The sequence below is a fragment of the Hylobates moloch genome, unplaced genomic scaffold (genome assembly GCF_009828535.3).
Source record: "Hylobates moloch isolate HMO894 unplaced genomic scaffold, HMol_V3 SCAFFOLD_22, whole genome shotgun sequence".
Classification (NCBI taxonomy): Eukaryota; Metazoa; Chordata; class Mammalia; order Primates; family Hylobatidae; genus Hylobates; species Hylobates moloch.
In genome coordinates this window covers 9,936,854-9,950,436 of record NW_026652297.1, presented here as the reverse complement: position 1 = coordinate 9,950,436, position 13,583 = coordinate 9,936,854, and the positions used below count along the sequence as shown (strand labels likewise).

General features: G+C 41.3%; 1 long non-coding RNA gene across 2 annotated transcripts in view; it reads right to left on the bottom strand.

The window, feature by feature from the left end:
- Positions 1–13,583, bottom strand: part of LOC131382279 (uncharacterized) — a 135,471-nt gene that overhangs the window by 83,593 nt on the left and 38,295 nt on the right. The window contains exons 4-5 of one of the 2 annotated variants that reach the window (XR_009211588.1): positions 2,252–2,492; positions 1,900–2,031 (exon numbers count right to left, since the gene is read on the bottom strand). This is a non-coding gene — a long non-coding RNA (uncharacterized LOC131382279). The remainder of the gene's footprint in view (positions 1–1,899; positions 2,032–2,251; positions 2,493–13,583) is intronic. The other variant, XR_009211589.1, reaches the window with a different exon arrangement.

Here is a 13,583-nt window from a genome sequence, read left to right as displayed (position 1 = left end):
AGTGAGGGGGACTGGGAGCTGCACCTCTTCAGTCATAGGCCCGCAGGCCTCTGAGACAGAGGAAATGCCAACAGACCGAGGAATTGGATTAGAAATACAATTCCAATGCAAAAATGGAATTGGAGACGATGGATTGGTGTGTCTATGAAAGAGTTCGGGAAAATCAGTCACTGCTGACCACAGCAGCCACAAGGCTCCTGCCCCTAACAGTCTGCTGCCACCATGTCCATGTCTGCTCAAACTCCCCAGCCTACTCCATCCACCTTCCAAAGACGGGGTCCTTTCCTGGTCTCGATTTCTCCACTATCACTTTTCTATTATCACTACATCTAGAATCCCCATTTCCAGCACCAGAGGTCTCAATTACTCTACCACCACCACCACATTCCATCCTTAGTAATCCAATGCTTTCTCCTTGGCCTTCTGCCTTTCCTTGTTCTCCTGCCCTCTCTTGGGTCCTCTTGCCCCACCCCTCTGTCTTTCTAAATTCTACCTGTCCTCCATGACACTGCTTCTGAGTAGAAAATGTTTCAAAGAAAAGGCCTGAGCTTTGAAATCTGATTGATCTAAGTTTAGATTCTGCCTAGGATGATTGTGAGTGATGGAAACAGGCTAAATTTGTCTGGATCAAGGACACCAAAATTCAGAATCCACTTCTGCACAGTCACTTGTTCCATTTCCCTTTCTTCCTCTATAGTGTCATGTATGCCAGGAACACATCCTATGTGTTACCATGAAGAAAACTGTAGCCTCAATTCCACTCTAGCCCCCAGTAAACTAGGATAAACCACGTAGAGGGCTTCTTTTACCTGAGAGGCAGCTATAACCAAAGCCATCTATACGTCTTCCTTTCTAAAGTTCACCTCTTCAAAGAGGAGGAAAGGTAATTCCAAGGAAAAGTACCGAAAACATAAAAGGAAAGGATTTTGAACACCAAAAACAGAGCTCCCCTTTTCCACCTACCACTCAGGCATTTTTTGGTTAAGGCAATTTGGGGGCAAAAGTTGTCTTGAACTTTGTGTGTAAGCACACAGGACATGAGAAAGGGGGAAAAGAAAGATGAAACTCAACTGGTTCATTGGGCCTTACAGCTTTGGATCAGAAAGACCACTAGCCTCTTCTGCTTCTTATTTCATCCTTGGCCATTTAAGTCCCTCCTCAAGCTTGTCCCTTAGGAGACCTCAGGACCATCAGAATAACCACTGGCCTTTTGGCATATAATCCTTCAAAAGAGTAATACATCATGTTAATTTAACTTATGTAAACAAAATAAATAGCACAAACCTTTCAGCCCAGTGATTTTACCACCCAAATCTCCAAGGGACAAGTCATCTCAGAGTTTACAGGTCTATCTCTATTCTGTGGGAGCTTACCACAGTTTTGTCCTTAACAAATTGGCTCAAATACTTTTGTTAGCAGTGAGACTCTGCATTCACTGGAATAGAAGTTTCCCTGGAAGCTCTTGAATTCTATGACTTCTACTTATCTATAACCATTTCTCCACTGCCTTGACTTCTAATCTATGCAGCATGGCTGTCTCTCCCAACACTATCAGATCACTGTCCTGGCACAAGTTTACTGTTCTGTATTTGCCCTAAAATAAGTCTACTAATAATGAATATTTCAAGATTAATAATTTTGCTTGCTTTCCTAAAAATGTTAAGAGCTTTTTGAGGAATCATTTGGCTAACCCAAGTCTGTTAGTAAACATTGCTCAAAGAAATTTGTGCTGAGGTCTCTTTTTCATTCTGTAAGTTTTGCTCTACAAGCAAAGGCATTCCACTGTCTTTGAAGCTATGGGTGTTTCTCGTAGAGTTTCAGTGATAAAGGTAGAATCCCTCCCTCTAAAACTATTAGTAAAGTGTTTACTCAGTATTTCATTCCTTCATTTCCTCTTACCTCCTTCCTCAGGTCAGCTGCTCAGATTCAGATGGTACATAAGCAATAATGTTTTTCCATGGTTTCTCTTCCTTTTTGCCAGTGGACTGACTTGACATTTTGTTGGCAGCCTTCAGAGCACTTCATATTTCTCTGCAAGATGTTAAAAGCAATTTAGAGACACTCAGCACATATAACAAATAAGTTTTCAAAACAAGGTCTCTCAAAATTGTCAACAGTATCTAGACTGGGTAAAACACTTTTTTCTCTGTTGGTTTCTCCTGGGAGATGTTACCAAATAATTTTAAAGACTATCAAGACTGAGATAGCAGTTCTGTGACCATAAATCACTGACTTTCTGTGACAAACTTACATTGCCCAAAAAATATGTTCCAGAAATGACAACACACTGGCATCATAGTACTTCTTCCAATCTGGCTTTATGTCCAGAAGTTCAAAAATTCTTGATCAGAGTAGGTGTGGTGGATATCTGTAGCTTTGGCCTCCCATCATCCCTTTGCATTGTGCTGGTGTCTTATCCCAGTCTTTCTCTGGGGAACCACTCCGTCTCATATTCAATCCATGTAATCTGAATGAGTTAAAGCCATGCGTAGCTGTAAGGGTAAACATGTAATTTGAGTCTAAGCCAATCAGCACATTGCATTTTTCTAGCCACAGTGATTGGCTTAAAGATGCTCAGATGACCCAATCAGAGTCAATAAGATATTGCTGAGACTTCTGGGAGAGAGACAGGTTCTTCATTTCTGGATTTAAACCTTAAGGACAAAGTGTGAGTCTGTTGCTGCTATTATGTTACCACATAGAACCTGATACTGCAACCAATATAGTAATAATGAGAACTGAGTCTTGAGACTATTTGAATCCTTAGAACCAGTTGCACCTGAAACCACCTATGCTCTTGGATTTTCAGTTAAATGAGCCAAAAACTCCTTTTTCCCCCCTGCTTAAGCAAGTCTTCATTAGGTATTCTTTTACTTCAAAATAAAAAATCATGAATTCCCACCTGCCCTGATTTTGGTTTGAAAAATATACTCAGCAAAGGCAAAAGTATAAACTGAATGATGTAATAAAGAACCTCTATTTTTACATTTCTTAAAGTAGCTAACACACCCTAGGCACACTCCAGCTTTCCAAGATGTCATGTATGTGTTTGATTGAATAAATAAATACAGATGGAAAGTTAAGAATAATTCATGCCAAGTGTTAGGGAATCCCTGAGTTTCAAAGCAATACTCATTGGAATTGGAATCTCTAGGGTGGATATGAAACTGTTGATCAATGTTGAATGAGCAGAGCTCACTAAATACTGAGCCACAGAATAAAATGCCTGTGAGCAAGATAGCTCTCACTGACCAGGCTCTCGGCAAGATCACCTATCTTCCTGAAACAGCAAATAGACAAAGCCTAAGGGAAAGCCCTTGCTTCCCAGCCTCAACTGCAAATGTACTCCTGGAGGACTGAACAACCAGATTCAGGGCCTCAGAGGGCTCGCACCACAAAGAGGTCTAAAGATGTAGGCTGAGAGGGCAGTGTGAATTCCAAAAAGAACACCCACACAGAGCCCAAGGTCCATCGCAGCCTCTTCCTAACACTAGTAAGTTAAGCATGCCCACAACTCTGAAAATATTTTTAGACAAGGAAGGCTCAGAACTCCAAGATAAAGGGTCCTCACAAGACCTAGAAATGAAAGAGGAACCAAAACGTAAGCAAGAATGGCTTAGAAAAGTGTAAATGGTGAAAAACTTTGTTCTCATCCATTGCAGCCTATGATCCCTATCAGCACCTTCCTCCAGAGGGCCAGGTCTTCCATCACTTCAGTCATAAAGGAAATGGGTTGGAGACTCCTTCCTTGTACAAAGAATTTGGGAATTAGTGTGAGTAAAGGGACACCAAGAATAGAGATCCAAAGAAAAAGACAGATGCTCAGAACAAGGCCAGATTTTAACTCAGACTCACAACTTTCAGCTCAAGTAGTGAAATTTAACAGACATTGACAAGGCAACTCTGAAATCTCCCTCTCTGAACAAATAATGGAATTCCATTGCTGTAGTTGTATTCTTTCAGCTTCTAACTTACATCATTAAAATACAAATCTCTTTGGAGAGCAAGTAGCTTAGGCTATTGTCAGTCATTTGCTCCTCTGTACAAAAGCTTTGTCACTAGAGAAGAGTATGATAGCTAGACATATAAATACATAAAGAGGGCGAGGAAATGGAATGTGACTGAAAGGAAAATATATTGGGGCAAGTGACACACTAGACAGAAGAACACGGACTTTAGGTTTAGAAAGACGTGGATTCAAGTGTGACCCCACCACCTATTAACTCTTATCTTGGGCTAAGTACATCACTTCTTTGAAACTCAACTACTGGGGAAAGAGCAAGATGGCCGAATAGGAACACCTCCGGTCTACAGCTCCCAGCGTAAGCGAGGCAGAAGACGGGTGATTTCTGCATTTCCATCTGAGGTACCGGGTTCATCTCACTAGGGAGTGCCAAACAGTGGGTGCAGGACAGTCGGTTTAGCACACCCTGCACAAGCCAAGCTGAAGCAGGGCAAGGCATTGTCTCACTCGGGAAGCTCAAGGGGTCAGGGAGTTCCCTTTCCTAGTCAAAGAAAGGGGTGACAGACAGCACCTGGAAAATTGGGTCACTCCCACCATAATACTGCGCTTTTCCAATGGGCTTGGAAAATGGCACACCAGGAGATTGTGTCCCACACCTGGCTTGGACGGTCCTACACCCACGGAGTCTCGCTGATTGCTAGCACAGCAGTCTGAGATCAAACTGCAAGGCAGCAGTGAGGCTGGGGGAGGGGCACCCGCCATTGCCCAGGCTTGCTTAGGTAAACAAAGCAGCCAGGAAGCTCGAACTGGGTGGAGCCCACCACAGCTCAAGGAGGCCTGCCTGCCTCTGTAGGCTCCACCTCTGGGGGCAGGGCACAGACAAACAAAAATTCAGCAGGACCTCTGCAGACTTAAATGTCCCTGTCTGACAGCTTTGAAGACGGGAGTGGTTCTCCCAGCATGCAGCTGGAGATCTGAGAACGGGCAGACTGCCTCCTAAAGCGGGTCCCTGACCCCCGAGCAGCCTAACTAGGAGGCACCCCCCAGTAGGGACAGTCTGACACCTCAGTCAGTCAGGTACTCCTCTGAGACAAAACTTCCAGAGGAACGATCAGACAGCTGAATTTGCAGTTCACGAAAATCCACTGCTCTGCAGCCACTGCTACTGACACCCAGGCAAACAGGGTCTGGAGTGGACCTCTAGCAAACTCCAACAGACCTGCAGCTGAGGGTCCTGTCTGGTAGAAGGGAAACTAACAAACAGAAAGGACACCCACACCAAAAACCCATCTGTACATCACCATCATCAAAGACCAAAAGTAGAAAAAACTACAAAAATGGGGAGAAAACAGAGCAGAAAAACTGGAAACTCTAAAAAGCAGAGCACCTCTCCTCCTCCAAAGGAATGCAGTTCCTCACCAGCAATGGAACAAAGCTGGATGGAGAATGACTTTGACAAGTTGAGAGAAGAAGGCTTCAGACGATCAAACTACTCCGAGCTACAGGAGGAAATTCAAACCAATGGCAAAGAAGTTAAAAACTTTGAAAAAAAATTAAAGGAATGTATAACTAAAATGACCAATGCAGAGAAGTGCTTAAAGGAGCTGATGAAGCTGAAAGCCAAGTTTCAAGAACTACATGAAGAATACAGAAGCCTCAGTAGCCGATGCGATCAACTGGAAGAAAGGGTATCAGTGATGGAAGATAAAATGAATGAAATGAAGCGAGAAGGGAAGTTTAGAGAAAAAAGAATAAAAAGAAATGAACGAAGCCTCCAAGAAATATGGGACTCTGTGAAAAGACCAAACCTACATCTGATTGGTGTACCTGAAAGTGACAGGGAGAATGGAACCAAGTTGGAAAACACTGCAAGATATTATCCTGGAGAACTTCCCCAATGTAGCAAGGCAGACCAACATTCAGATTCAGGAAATACAGAGAATGCCACAAAGATACTCCTCGAGAAGAGCAACTCCAAGACACAGAATTGTCAGATTCACCAAAGTTGAAATGAAGGAAAAAATGTTAAGGGCGGCCAGAGACAAAGGTCGGGTTACCCACAAAGGGAAGCCCATCAGACTAACAGCTGATCTCTCAGCAGAAACTCTACAAGCCAGAAGAGAGTGGGGGCCAATATTCAACATTCTTAAAGAAAAGAATTTTCAAGCCAGAATGCCAAACTAAGTTTCATAAGTGAAGGAGAAATAAAATCCTTTACAGACAAGCAAATGCTGAGAGATTTTGTCACCACCAGGCTTGCCCTACAAGAGCTCCTGAAGGAAGCATTAAACATGGAAAGGAACAACCGGTACCAGCCACTGCAAAAACATGCCAAATTGTAAAGACCATCAAGGCTAGGAAGAAACTACATCAACTAACGAGCAAAATAACCAGCTAACATCATAATGACAGGAACAAATTCACACATAACAATATTAACTTTAAATGTAAATGAGCTAAATGCTCCAATTAAAAGACAAAGACTGGCAAATTGGATAAGGAGTCAAGACCCATCAGTGTGCTGTATTCAGGAAACCCATCTCACATGCAGAGACACACATAGACTCAAAATAAAGGGATGGAGGAAGATCTATCAAACAAATGGAAAACAAAAAAAGGCAGGAGTTGCAATCCTAGTCTCTGATAAAATAGACTTTAAACCAACAAAGATCAAAAGAGATAAAGAGGGCCATTACATAATGGTAAAGGGATCAATTCAACAAGAAGACCTAACTATCCCAAATATATATGCACCCAATACAGGAGCACCCAGATTCATAAAGCAAGTCCTGAGTGACCTACAAAGAGACTTAGACTCTCACACAATAATAATGGGAGACTTTAACACCCCACTGTCAACATTAGACAGATCAACGAGTCAGAAAGTTAACATGGATATCCAGGAATTGAACTCAGCTCTGCACCAAGTGGACCTAATAGACATCTACAGAACTCTCCACCACAAATCAACAGAATATACATTTTTTTCAGCACCACACCACACCTATTCCAAAATTGACCACAGAGTTGGAAGTAAAGCTCTCCTCAGCAAATGTAAAAGAACAGAAATTATAACAAACTGTCTCTCAGACCACAGTGCAATCAAACTAGAACTCAGGATTAAGAAACTCACTCAAAACCGCTCAACTACATGGAAATTGAACAACCTGCTCCTGAATGACTGCTGGGTACACAACGAAATGAAGGCAGAAATAAAGATGTTCTTTGAAACCATTGAGAACAAAGACACAACATACCAGAATATCTGGGACACATTCAAAGCAGTGTGTAGAGGGAAATTTATAGCACTAAATGCCCACAAGAGAAAGCAGGAAAGATCCAAAATTGACACCCTAACATCACAATTAAAAGAACTAGAAAAGCAAGAGCAAACACAGTCAAAAGCTAGCAGAAGGCTAGAAATAACTAAAATCAGAGCAGAACTGAAGGAAATAGAGACACAAAAAACCCTTCAAAAAATTAATGAATCCAGGAGCTGGTTTTTTGAAAAGATCAACAAAATTGATAGACTGCTAGCAAGACTAATAAAGAAGAAAAGAGAGAAGAATCAAATAGACGCAATAAAAAATGATAAAGGAGATATCACCACTGATCCCACAGAAATACAATCTACCATCAGAGAATACTACAAACACCTCTATGCAAATAAACTAGAAAATCTAGAAGAAATGGATAAATTCCTCGACACATACACCCTCCCAAGACTAAATCAGGAAGAAGTTGAATCTCTGAATAGACTAATAACAGGCTCTGAAATTGTGGCAATAATCAATAGCTTACCAACCAAAAAGAGTCCAGGAGCTGATGGATTCACAGCCGAATTCTACCAGAGGTACAAGGAGGAACTGGTACCATTCCTTCTGAAACTATTCCAATCGATAGAAAAAGAGAGAATCCTCCCTAACACATTTTATGAGGCCAGCATCATCCTGATACCAAAGCCTGGCAGAGACACAACCGAAAAAGAGAATTTCAGACCAATATCCTTGATGAACATTGATGCAAAAATCCTCAATAAAATACTGGCAAACCAAATCCTGCAGCACATCAAAAAGCTTACCCACCATGATCAAGTGGGCTTCATCCCTGGGATGCAAGGCTGGTTCAACATATGCAAATCAATAAACTTAATCCAGCATATAGACAGAACGAAAGACAAAAACCACATGATTATTTCAATAGATGCAGAAAAGGCCTTTGATGAAATTCAACAGCCCTTCATGCTAAAACCTCTCAATTCAGTATTGATGGGACGTATCCCAAAATAATAAGAGCTATTTATGACAAACCCACAGCCAATATCATACTGAATGGGCAAAAACTGGAAGCATTCCCTTTGAAAACTGGCACAAGACAGGGATGCCCTCTCTCACCACTCCTATTCAACATAGTGTTGGAAGTTCTGGCCAGGGCAATCAGGCAGGAGAAAGAAATAAAGGGTATTCAATTAGGAAAAGAGGAAGTCAAATTGTCCCTGTTTGCAGATGACATGATTGTATATTTAGAAAACCCCATCATCTCAGCCCAAAATCTCCTTAAGCTGATAAGCAACTTTAGCAAATTCTCAGGATACAAAATCAATGTGCAAAAATCACAAGCATTCCTATACACCAAAAACAGACAGCCAAATCATGAGTGAAGCAAGCAATTAGAAAATGAAACAAAAATTTTAATTACAGTCAAGAAACATACCTTAGGAATAAAATCAGCATAGGATATGCAATACTATTACCATTTTAATGTCTCTATTATTTTAACAAAAAATAAAATAACAGGATCCCGAAGTAGCAGAAACCACATTGTAGAACTTTATAACCAGAAACAAGGTTGATGTAATTAACATGGTTGGAATTGAGATGAAGTGGCTATCATAATGTTTTGATTCTATTGAACTTTTTTTTTTTTTTTGGAGAAGGAGTTTCGTTCTTGTCAACCAATCTGGAGTGCAATGGAGCAACCTTGGCTCACTGCAACCTCTGCCTTCCAGGTTAAGTGATTCTCATGCCTCAGTCTCCTGAGTATCTAGGACTGCAGGTGCCTGCCAGCATGCCCAGCTAATTTTTGTATTTTTAGTAGAGACAGGGTTTCACCATATTGGCCAGACTGGTCTCGAACTCCTGACCTCAGGTGATCCACCAGCCTTGGCCTCCCAAAATGCTGGGATTACAGGCATGAATGATCACGCCTGGCTTCTATGGAACTTTTGATAATGGCTAATTGACCACAGCATTCCTAAGAATAAAATAGATTGACAGTTTACTAAAGAATTACTGTACCTATATAACCAGAAATATTCTAAATCTAGCAGTAAGAAGCTTGATGAATGGCCTTATAGAAAGAGCTTCTTGGCCGGGCACAGTGGCTCGCGCCTGTAATCCCAGCACTTTGAGAGGCCGAGGTGGGCGGATCACGAGGTCAGGAGATCGAGAGCATCCTGGCTAACAGGTGAAACCCCCTGTCTCTACTAAGAATACAAAAAATTAGCCAGGCATGGTGGCAGGCGCCTGTAATCCCAACTACTCTGGAGGCTGAGGCAGGAGAATGGCTGAACCCAGGAGGCGGAGCTTGCAGTGAGCCGAGATCGGGCCACTGCATTCCAGCCTGGCCAACAGAGTGAGACTCCATATCAAAAAAAAGAAAGAGCTTCTTACAAGTTCTGAGACAGCTCCTTGAAGGTAAAATTGAGCCCTTCTGAGGAGGTCCCTGCATTACGTCCACAGGTAAAAAATTTAAATCTTTCTACAAGCCTTACCCAGAAAGACTTGTGGCCATTTATGATGGTTACTTTGTACTGTGAAATCTTTAGAATTTCTAAATATGGGCTAAGTTGAAGCTAATATCTCAATGTTGCATTGTAGTGTAACATTTCATATTGAGACTTATGCAGAATAGATGATAAGTAGTTTTGGCCAGGGAACATCTCACAGTAAGTCCAGTGGATCAACATACTCACCCTGTGATCACTCCCAATTTCCAGAATGTATAATCAGAACAGACATACTGAGCAACTGGTAGAATTCCTATACTGACCCCTTGAACTACAGAGTGGTGACTATTATGGCAGAAAGAAGCAAGTAGAGCCTCTGGAACTTCCTTTCTCTACCAGAATAGTTATTCCAAAAGCAACACCACATCCCACTGGGAATCACAGAGATCAGTAACACAAGACATGATTAATACAGGAGTGGTAATTCCTATCACACACCCATTTAACTCACTCATTGGCCTATAAAGAGGAATGACAATGAATTATTGCAAACTTGATCGGGTAGTGTTCCAAATATAGTATCTTTTTAATGAAGCAAATCAATACAATCCTTGGCACCTGGTAGGCAGTTATTAATCTGCCACTTCTCTCTCTCTCTTTCTCATCTGGGCCTTCAGAATTCATTTCATTTATGTTTGGGACAGCAATACACCTTCTTTCCCTCTCTTCCCTTAAGGCTATGTTAATTCTCCTGCTTTCTGTCATAATCTAGCCACAGAGACTTAGTCATCTTGACATTCTACAAAACATTGCACTAATCTATTACAAATGACATTCATGCTGATTGGATATGGTGAAAAGGAAAAAACACCTACCAGTACATGCACTACTAAAAGATAGGAGATAAACTCCATTAAAACTTAGAAACCAAACAACTTGGTGCATTTTCTGGAGGCGTAATGGTCTGAGAATTTGTTAGGACATTGCTTCCAAAATAAAAGTTGTTTCTGCTCCCTGCATTGCCCACCACTAAGAAAGAGATCCAATCCTTTATAAGTCTCTTGGATTTTAAAAGCAGTATATAACACATTTGAGTGTGCTGCTCTGACCTGTTTACTGAGTAGCTCACATGACCCCCAGTTTTACACGGTGGATCAAAGCAAATGAAGGCTTTTGGGCAGGTTTGGTGAAGTGCAACCTGTTTTGCCTTTAGATCACGTGACCCCAAACACACAATAGTACTTGAGATATCTAAGGCAAGAAAAATACTGTATGAAGCCTCTGGAATTCTCATAAAAGAGGATAACAGCACGAGATCCTAGGGTTTTGAAGCAAGGCCATGACCACTTTATGTAGTTATGTTAACTGTTACACCTGTCGAGAGAGAATTTTTGGCTTATACACTAGGAGAGAATGAAAACCTGTCTGTGAAACATCAAATGGCCAGATATGAGCTGTTCTTTGTCCATTTGGTAAAGCCATAAGACTAGGTATGTATAGCAGCTCCATCATGTAAAATGGTATATACAAGATCTATTTTGAACAGGTCTTTGGGCACAAGTAAATTACATGAGCAAGTAGCTGAGACTCTCACTTTACCTCTCCCTCATCTCAAACCTTCAGCATCATAGAAAATCTGTATGACCATTTGACAAATAATAAAAACTTAGGTCTGATTTACAGATATTACCGCACAATATGCTGGTACAAACTGAAAGTGGCAGCTGCAGAAGTTCAACCCCAATCAGGAATATCTCAAAAAATAGTAGTCAAGGGAGATCCTCCTAGACCATTGAGCAGCACATTTTGTCATCTACTTTGGATAAGATTATCAGGAACTTGGGTCTACAATGATTCACAGGCAGTGGCTAATGGTTTGGCTACAAGGATGGTGTTTGAAAAGAACAAGAAAAATATGTCTTTCCCCCAGGGAGGTCTGCAGGGAGAGTGTGTGGATGTACCCCTATAAATAGGGATGAGTTGTGAACATTTGTGTCCTATGTGATTGCTCACTCATCCCACTCAGGAATGGAGGCTATGTATGAACTCAAAAAGGACCTCTACCCATCAGTCCTAATCTACCTACCACCTCTGCTGAGTAGTAACTTACCAGTAGCAGGGATCAATGCTGAAAGCCCAATGTGGTGCCATTTTCTGGAAAACCATCTAGTCACATGGTAGCACATTCATTACAGTGGATCTCTTCGATCACAGAAGAGCAACAGTTTCTCTCTACTATTAAATAGGCCTTTCTACAGAATGCAAATCAGCCTACTCTGCCCTTTGCCATCTGTGGATGTATGAAATGCTTATTCACTGTCTTACCACTCACAATATTGCTTCTGACCACATAACTCATTTTCAAAGCAAAAGAAACATAACAGTAGCTCATGCTCATGGAATTCCAACTGGTCTTACCACATACTCCATCACTAGATTGATAGAATCATAGAATAGCTTGCTAAAGACTCATTACAGAGCCAGTTGGGAAACAATACTTGCAAGGTTGGGGTACTATCTTAAAAGATGTTGAATCTATATCCAACATATGGTACCGTTTCCCCCAAAACTAGTGTACAGGGGTCTAGGAATCAAACCATGGAAGTAGGAATAGCCCCTTTCAACTTGAAGAATTGATACTTCCTGTCCCTATACTTTGGGGCTGTACTATTTTAAAAAGTCTTAGATCCCAAGAGAGAAATATTGTCACTGGGTGACACAACAATGGTTTCATTGAGTTGGAAGTCAAGATTGAGATCCGTTCATGTTGGATTCTGCATGCTAGCGTAACAACAGGCAAAGAAGTAGATTATTCTTCTGCCTGGGATGATTAATCTTAACTATCAAGGGGAAATTGGGTTGCTGCAGCAAGTGTCCATGTCTAGAACCCAACTAGTGGAACCCCTTCTACCTAATAAAAGCAAGTCATGCAGTACTGACAAGGACTCAGATTGTTCAAGGTAATCATACTGACCAAGTATTGTTAAGCAAACTCAGCAATGTCACAGAATGAGCATTATGAATAATAAGGCTGATGCTCCTTTTCATACAATTAGCACAAAAACCTGAGAGTTTGCATTTAGCTCAGAGCTAATACAAAGTAAATACGTTGTTGACTTAATTCAATTAAGAAATTGCTTATTTTCCTTTGGAATTTAAAAACCTTTTATTGCAAATTAAACATGGGAATGTGTCCTAGAAAGAAACGTGGCTCACCGTTTGGGAGTATAAATGTCCCCCAAAATTGGTCAATAAAAATAAATTAAAATGATTTCGTAAAAAGAAAGCAACACTTTAAAGAATCTGGATCCCAATACTGGGATATAGTCCCTAAGTGACTCTATGTTTCCTTGAGCTTTACCACATATTCACTCAACTTAAGAGCTTCCCCAAAGAGAGATCTCCCAAGTGGGAAGTGAAATGAGCTTCCTCAGGCAGAAGAAAGAAGCTCTCCATCACCAGAGTACAAGGAGAAGCTGGGAAGCATGAGTCAGAGATGTTGAGGGGAAGGCTTCTGTATCAGCTTAGCTCATTTAACTCTCACAACCATCCAATGAGGTAGATATTACTGTAATTCCCATTTTACTGAGAGAAAACTGAGGCATAGTGAGCTGAAGAGCTTGCCCATAGAAAGCCAGATCTAAGAGGCAGAGGCAGGATTTCCATCCAGATCTGGCCAATACCCAGAGTGTTTTCTTTTTACCTTCACCAGGTTGCTCCAATCTTTCTGTCCCCAAAAGATCTGCCAGGTTTGCTTACAGTGCAGTAATTCACGGATCAAGGAAGGAAACATTCCCCAAGAAAATTAGAAGGTCACAGCCAATAGTGACTATGGAAGAAATATGGCTGCAAACTGCAGTGCAACCCTGTGCTTTTGGTAATTCTCTCAAG